Genomic DNA, 8,825 nt, shown 5'->3' with positions numbered 1-8,825 from the left:
ACCGCCTTCACGTTCGGTTTCAAAACGCTCGTCACCCAATGAATAACGGGGTAGGCCTCGAGTGGCGGACCGGCCTGCCAATGCCCGGCCGCCAAGGGCGGAGCGCCTGGGGCCGACCTCTGACGGTAGACGGCGTGTGACGCAGTCGGGCCTCTACGCGCTGCGCCCGAAGCGGCGGTCGGTGGCGGCGGCGGTGGCGACGGTTTCCTGGCGGTCGCGCGCTGCTCTGGTGAGCGGCGGGTGACGGAAGGACCTGGGCTCTCACTCCAGACACACCGCTGTAAGTCGGGAGCGCTGACGGGGCTGGGCAGGTAGATCATCCCCTCTGTACCGGCATCTGCGCCGGACAACCCGGGCCCTCTTCGCCGACCAGTCTCGTGCCGAGCGCGCTCCTTCGGGCCTGCGTGAGGGGGCGGGGCCCGCGGCCCTGTGGCCTGGTTCCGGAGGCCCATGGAGGGGATCCAACTGTGTGGGGCGTAGGCTGGGGGGTCTTGGGTGACCGCCCACTCTGAGTGAACCTCGTTCTCACCGGTGCTACTCATTCATTCGCTGGGTGGAGGTGAGCAGCCCGTGGTAGGCTGGCCCATGCAGGGTGGTGCCTTAGGGGACTTGAGGTCTCCCCATCACTTTCTGGACCACTCTACAGGACGCGTTTTGTCTAGGGTTAACCAGAGGGGTTGAGTGAGTCAGAACTGCGTTGGCTTTTTAAGACAATGACAATTGTCTGGTCAGTGGAATGAAGGGTTCTTTTTGTTCCGTGTAAACCTAGGTGAGAAAGATTGAATTTCTGAATTACTGTAGCCATAAGCATTTTAAATTGTCAATCACCCCCAGTCTGCGTCAGAGGCTTTGCAGGTGGGAGGGAGGGAGGTAGAGTAAGAGACAGGATTCAGAAATCCCAGGAGTCTTGACTCAGGTCTAGTAGAATTTTTATACTATTCCATCCTTCCTGTATGTTCCAGTCTTCCAATATTGGCAATTCTTTATTTGGTAAGGGGAAGGACACAGACATTTGACATAGTTTTCAATATAGTTCCAGTAGTTTAGCTGCAACCATCTTCGCTTTTATATAGTAAGGTAACTTGATTAGTAGTACTGATGTGGACTTATTTTTGCTTTTTTTTTTTTCTTTTTCTTTTTTTTTCGGAGCTGGGGACCGAACCCAGGGCCTTGCGCTTGCTAGGCAAGCGCTCTACCACTGGGCTAAATCTCCAACCCCCCCCCCTTTTTTTTTTTTTTTTGAGACAAGCTCTCATTCCAAAGCCCTGATTGGCCTGGAATTCGCTATGTAGAACAGGCTTGCCACAAACTCAAAAGAGACCACCTGCCTCTACCGCTGAGGTAATGTAATTAAAGGTGTTTGCCATCACAACCAGACTTAACATAGACTTTTGAGAACGAACCTTTAAAAATAGTGAAAGAGACTTTAACCTTGAAAGTGCACACCTTAAATCCCAGCGCTTGAGAGGCAAAGGCATGAGGTTCTCTGTGATTACAAAGCTAGCCTACTCTACATACTGGGTTCCAGGACAGCAGGGCTGCAAAGAGAGACCCTGCCTCAAAAAGCCAAGGGGCGTGGGGAATAAAACCAATATAGATGTGGTGCAAGCCTGTAATGTGACCAGTTTTGAAAATTGAAACCAGAGAACTAGTACATACACAAAAGTGCAGACACTTAACACATATGATAAAAGAAATAATTGAATTCATTTCAATAAAATGGAGAAAAAATGAGGGTGACCATATTAGGGGTACTGGGAAGTACAATGATAAAATTAAATCTGATACTTAAGATTCGATGAAGTTAGTTGTCAGTTTGATGAATATGTCCATTAGCTTGTAACTTTGATGTTTATATAAACCATAAAACCTAAAAACAAATAATGCAAAAGCACAGAAGAGGACTGAAGTCTTAAAGTTGTAACCTGGTGTTTTCTATACCATTTTCTCAGTTTGAGCATCACCACCTGGGAAGCTTTTTTTTTTTCTGGCACACTTTCCCTTGTAAGCTTCCATAGCACTTAGCTGATCTCTGCTTCTAGCACACATTTTACATATTAACTATTTGTCTTTTTATTAGATTTTAGGGGGTTTTTCTTTGCCTTTTTGGTTTTAGGGTTTTTTGTTTTTGTTTTTGTTTTTTTTGGCTTTTGTTGTTGTTTGGGGGGTTGTTTTTAGTTTTTTTCTTGCTGGCTGTGATGGGCATGCCTTTAATCTCAGCACTCCAGAGTTACAGGGAGGTGGATCTCTGGGACTTTGAGGTCAGCCTGGTCTGTATAGAAAGTTTCAGGCCAGTCAAAACTGCATAATGAGACTCTTTCTCAAAAAACAAATGATAGATACTTAATTTTTTTATGTTTAGGTAATGTGGCTCATAGGTGGTACTCAGTTGTATTTTGTGAATGAACAAATGTAGAAAAGTTAAACTGAAAAATATTCCAGGAAACAGGCTAGATATTTGTGTACTTCTGAAATACTTGGTTTGGTTTGGTTTGTAGCCACTAGCTCCTAGGTATCTAATTATACTTGTAAGGCCACCAAATTCACATTTGGGGAAATAATATTACTTGTGTGGTGATAGTCTAGGACATCAGTATTGTAATACCGAATAATTTCTAGTAAAAGACTATAAAATTCTGAAGTTCTATGCCTTGAATTCCAGCACTCAGGAGGTAGAGACAGGGTGATCTCTGAGTTTGAGGCTAGCCTGGTCTACAAATCTGTCTTCAGGAAAACCAGGGTTGTTACACACAGAAACTCCATCTCACCACCACCCCCATATACATACATACATACATACATACATACACACATACATACATACATATATATGTATACATATGTACATATGAGTATATATATTATGTAAATCTTAATAGAGGCCGGATATTAAGCATTTTATGAGACTTTGGTGTGCTGTTGAAATAGCAGCTGAGATTATTGAGATAATTTTTTAATTTGGAGGATCTCTTGTGAGTTGTAGAATATGTAACAGCTTTCTTTCCTCCTCTACCTGTTTGATAGCAGTTAGCCATTCCTGCCCAAGTTGTAACTACCAAGGTCAAGAAATTATCAAAAATATCCCTGAGTGAAATCACTGCTTACATTTTAATAAAGCTCTTTCTTTACTTTACTTGTAAAGTTAGTTCATAAACTGTCTAAAAACTTTTTTTTGACAATATTCGTGGTATGTAGCCTAAGGCTGACTTTAAACTCCTAATTTCTTCTGCCTTTTCCTTTCTTGTACAGAGTGGTATGTGTCATCACGCTCTGCTTTCCATGAAAAACTTGTCAAGTTCTCTTCTTGTTTCTGTGGTAGATTATCTTTCTCTTCTATAAGACAAGTCAGGGAATAGCTTTGATTTTTGAGGAAGGAGTAAAAGCTATTAAATGTAATCTGTGTAACCTTTGTAACACTATGACCTTTGTATTTTACTGATGAAATTGATGCTGTAGAAATATACAGTAATGGAGCTGTTGTACAGAATACTGATACTCAAAATTACATGCAGTATTAAAGAGTTAATACTTCAGTTTTGTGGGGAATAATTTTTTTTCTATTCTTTTTTTTTTCAGAGCTGGGGACTGAACCCAGGGCCTTGCGCTTGCTAGGCAAGTGCTCTACCACTGAGCCAAATCCCCAACCCCTTGGGGAATAATTTTTAGTTTGGAAATTATTTAGACAGTGTCTCACTCTGTACCAGGTTGACCTGGACTCACTGAAACTGCAAATACAGGCATATGTAGTGCCACGTGCTTGGCTGCATTTCTTTGATTCTTTTGCTTTTCAAGGCTGGGTTTCTCAGTAGCTCTGACTGTCCAGACTGGCCTTGAGCTCAGAGATGTGCCTGTCTCTGCCTTCTAAGTGCTGGGATTAAAGGTATGTCCCAGCTATAGCTTTAAAAATAGAACTTTATGGAGCTGGGTGATATAGATTAGTTATTGATTGATTGCCTAGCATTCATGAAGTCCAAGGTTCTATCTCCAGCATCCTATGAATCAGGCATAGAGAGTGGCGTATGCCTATAATCCCAAGACTTAAGCCACTTAACAGGGTCTCAACTCCTCAACCTCTGTCTCCAAAAATATTTACATTATGATTTATAACAGTGCAAGATTACAGTTAATGAAGCAACAAAAATAATTTTATGGTTGGGGGTGTCACTACAACGTAAGGAACTATTAAAATGTGACAGCATTAGGAAATTTGAGAGTTACTGACATAAGCAGTAGAAGCAGGAGGTTCTATATAGTTCTAGCATCTCCAAGTGTAATTAGTCTTTAAAATTAAAAGTTCAAGGTGAGGGTGAAGATAGTAGGGAAGATTGAAAGATGTGAAACAGGAGGTGGGCAGATAGTGATAGTATAAGCTAGTACCTCTCAAGCTTGGTGGTTTCTAAACTCCTTAAATCTTCTAAAAATTGAAGGTGTTCAGGGCCAGTGAGATGGCTCAGCAGGTAAAATGTTTGCCATAATAAACCCAGAAACCGGGCTGGAGAGATGGCTCAGTGGTTAAGAGCACTGACTGCTCTTCCAGAGGTCCTGAGTTCAATTCCCAGCAACCACATGGTGGCTCACAACCATCTGTAATGGGATCTGATGCCCTCTTCTGGTGTCTGAGGACAGCTACAGTGTACTTATATATAAGAAATAAATCTTTTAAAAAAAAAAAAAAAAAAAAACAACCCAGAAACCGGGGCTGGAGAGATGGCTCAGCGGTTAAGAGCACTGACTGCTCTTCCAGAAGTCCTGAGTTCAATTCCCAGCAACCACATGGTGACTCACAACCATCTGCAACACAATCTGATTCCCTCTTCTGGTGTGTCTGAAGAGAGTGACAGGGTACTCACATATAAAATAAATAAAATCTTAAAAAAATAAGAAAAATAAACCTAGAAACCTGAATTCAGTCCCTGAAACCCACATGAGCATGGGAAGAAGGGAACAACTCCAGAACTGACCTTTGATCTCCACATGTACTTGATGGGACATAGAATAATACAATAGTCATACAATAATAACTTTTTAAAATTATGTATTTTATTCAGTTGTGTTAAAAATTAGCCAGGCCATGGTGGCTTTCGCCTTTAATCTTCGCACTCAGGAGGCAGAGGCAGGCAGATCTCTATGAGTTTGAGGCCACCCTGCTCTACAGAGGGAGTTCCAGGACAGCCAAGACCTGTGTACAGAGAGACCCTAGAGGAAGGAGTGGGAGGAGTGGGACTAGAGAGATAGCTGAGCAGTTAAAAGCATTTACTGCTATTGTAGAGGACCTGAGTACAGTTCCTAGCATCCATGTCAGACATCTCACAGCTGCGTGTAACTCTAGCTAAAAGGGATCCAATTATCTCTTTCTGGCCACCATGGGCACTGCACTCGAGTGCATATACACACATACATAATTTAAAAAATTTAAATAAAGTAGAAGTGGCTATTTAAAATAAATAGTAATCAGGGGCATGATGACTTATACCTTTAAATTCAGTACTTTAGAGGTAGAGGCAAGCATATCTGTAATTTCAAGGCCAGCCAGAGCTACAAAGTAAGACCCTGTCTGAAAAATAAGACACAAGTACAATAATTTAAAATTCAGTGAGAAAGCTGGCTTAATAAAAGATTGATACACTAGTCAACTTTTATGTTGCAACAGTTGACAAAGTGTTTTAAAGTTTGTGAAAAATACCCATTCTTATAAGAAAGGAGTATTTTAATAGCCTTTTCAGGTATTTGTATTCTCCATTGACACTACACTCAAGCCTTGTTAAAGGTTCGTTATAATACAGATTCAGAAGTCATATCATTACATCTATGTTCTGTGTTATACCAGCATTCATCAGTTCATCTTTCGTACTGTATCTTATACCTGATTTAATAACATCAATCAGCTTGATGATTTGGAAATTATTGGTTCACCAAATTATGTATGTTGACAAATCAGATTTGTCAGTTACTATATATATACAGTTGTTACTATATAGGTTTATTTCAGTATTCTCGATTAAGTTAAATCACTGGTGTGATGACACAGGCCTTCAATATCAGTCCCGGGGAGTTTGATGGTATATAGATGGATTCCAGGGCCAGCCAGGGATACAGTGAGACCCTGGCTCAAAACAACAATAAATTTGGAAGCTAGGGGCTGGCAGTGTAGATTAGTGGAGTGTTTGCCTAGTATACACGAAGCCCTAGATTCTAGACCCAGAATTTCATAAAACAGGCCTGGTGACATGACCTTTATCCTAACACTTGGGAGGCCAAAGCAGGAAGATCAAAGTTTGGTTTGCTTTCCTGTTGCTGTAATAAATACCATGACCAAAAGTGACTTGGGGAGGCAAGAGTTAGTTCATCTCACACTTTCAGTTTACAGTGCACTGCTAAGGGAATTTTAAGACAAGAACCAAAACAGAAACCTTAGAAATAAGCTGTTCCTGACTAGACCACTGACTCACGATCAGCTCTCTTTCTTATATAGCCCAGACCCACCTTCATAAGGATGCTGCTATTCACAGTAAGCTGAGCCCTCCTGCATTAGTCAAGACATTTTTCTGCAGTCATGAATGCACACTAACCTAGTCTGGAGAGTTCCTCATTCCGGATGATTCTACATTGTGTAAAGTTGACAATAGAAACAACTAGCACAGAAGTTTAAGATCATCTTTTGACAACATATCCAGTTTGAAACCCAGCCTGGGATTCATGTAACCATCTTTAAAAGTGGGGGAGAGATGGTTTCTAGTTAAGAGCACTGGCTGCTCTTCTAGAAGAGGTGGCTTTGATTTCCAGCATCCACATAGTGGCTTGCAACCACTCTAGTTTCAGGGAATGCATTGCCCTCCTCTGGCCCCCACATGCACCAGGCACATACATACAGGCATAAATGTTAAATAAATATTTTAAAAATGAAGGGATGCTGGAAAGATGGCTCTGTGGTTAAGATCCAGAGGACTAGGGTTTGAATCCCATCACCTACATGGTAAAACAACCTATAATTGTATACCTGGAAATCTGATACTCTTTTCTGTGCCCACAGATGTATATGCAGGCAAAGCACCCATACACATAAAAATATAAAATTTAAAAGGAGGGTGGTAGCTGACAAGCTCCTAGACAAATTTCTAAACTTCTGGACTTTTTTGCTTCAAATCTGTTTTGTTTTGTTTTCTTTCAAGGCAGTTTCTGTGATTTTGGCTGTTCTGTAACTCAGTCCGTAAACTAGGCTGCCTCAAACTCAAAGAGCTCTGCCTGCCAGTTGCTGGGATCAAAGCTGGCATGTGCCACCAACACCCAGCTTTGCTTTGAATTTTAACCATGGTTTATCAAATTCCTTTGTTGAGATAGTAGTAGTATTTCGTACAAAAAAGAGCTCTTTAAAGTAATTGCAGAAGTGTTTTTCCTTGATTCAACCCTGCTTTAGTGTATTTAAGTGCTTTTGAGTACTTCTCATTAAATTTCAAAAAATAATCACACAGAATAGTAAAAAGATGTTGAGAATATTATAAATACTTTTTACTGTTCATTAAGGACAGTCATAGATGACAGTGAAACTTTTTTTAAGGTATTTTATGTATGTGAGTACACATTCTCTTCAGTAGTCATTAGAGTAGTCATTCTCTTCAGACTCACCAGAAGAGGACCTCAGATCCCATTACAGATGGTTGGGAGCCACTGTATTGTTGCTGGGAATTGAACTCAGAACCTCTGGAAGAGCAGTTAGTGCTCTTAACCACTGAGCCATCTCTCCAGCCTTGAAAATTTTTTATACTGGTTGGCAGTGGAGAACTCAATGGCTGTTCTAATAGTTTGGGGCCATTGCCTTGATTGCTGCTTAGGTTCTAGTTTTTTGTTTTGTTGTTGTATTGGGGATTGAACCTAGGGTCAGAGTATGCTTAGCAAGTGCTTTTTCACTGGTGCATACTTGGCACTCGCTCTTTTGTTATTTTGGTTTTCCAAGAAGAGTTTCTCTCTGTAGCCCTGGCTGACCTGGAACTCACTCTGTAGAACAGGCTGGCTTTGAATTCAAATGAGATCTGACTGCCTCTACCTCCTGAGTGCTGCCACCACTCACCCCACTCTCTTTTTACTTTTTCAGTTAGGGTGTAAAGTTTCTTAGCCTTGTCTTAAACTCTCTCTAGTTCAGATAGGCCTCAAACTTGTGATCTTATTGCCTTAGCCTCTCTTAGAAATTGAGATTGGTTACACCAGGCCTGCCATTGTAGTTTTATTATGAAAGTAGTTTGGGCTCTATGGATCAACTGAAAAATAAATTTTGAATTTATAGATGTTTGGGTCACAATTTGAAGACATTAATCTTGGACAGTGATTTTACACTGATTAAAACGCTGCTTGGGAGGGTTGAACTAGAAGAGGGTTCTACTATACCCCTGCTCTTTATTTCATAAAACAGCTTCTTTTTGTCTGTCTTTTCCATTCCTTTCCTTTCTTTTTTTCTAATCAGCTAAAGATTCTTAAAGTTGCCAGGCAATGCTGGCACAAGCCTTTAATCCCCAGCATTCTGGAGGCAGAGGCAGATGATCTCTGAGTTCAAATCGAGTCTGAATTCAGGCTCCCTATTCGTGAAGGAAACATTTTATCCTCCTGTAATATGTCTATCACCATTATTCATTACGTAGGTATACTTCCTTTGATACAGTGGTTGCTGATATCTGCACATCTGACTCTCTTGTTAGAGGTCAGCAGATTTTGTGTGTGTGTGTGTGTGTGTGTGTGTGTGTGTGTGTGTGTGTGTGTGTGTGTACATAGAGGCCAGAGGCTTTCTTAATTACTCCTTTAACACTAGCCCCTTTTTAATTTATGTATTTAGTTGG

The 8,825-nt window shown here is 41.1% G+C and overlaps 1 protein-coding gene across 1 annotated transcript in view; it reads left to right on the top strand.

Annotated features, from left to right (window-relative positions):
- The first annotated feature begins 151 nt into the window (after positions 1–151).
- Positions 152–8,825, top strand: part of Nup98 (nucleoporin 98 and 96 precursor) — a 96,877-nt gene continuing 88,203 nt past the window's right edge. The window contains 1 exon segment of the mRNA NM_031074.3: positions 152–280. The gene's annotated coding sequence lies outside the window, so the exon portion shown is untranslated.

The sequence above is a fragment of the Rattus norvegicus genome, chromosome 1, assembly GCF_021556685.1.
Source record: "Rattus norvegicus strain SHRSP/BbbUtx chromosome 1, alternate assembly SHRSP_T2T, whole genome shotgun sequence".
Classification (NCBI taxonomy): Eukaryota; Metazoa; Chordata; class Mammalia; order Rodentia; family Muridae; genus Rattus; species Rattus norvegicus.
This window is presented reverse-complemented; position numbering and strand designations above follow the sequence as displayed.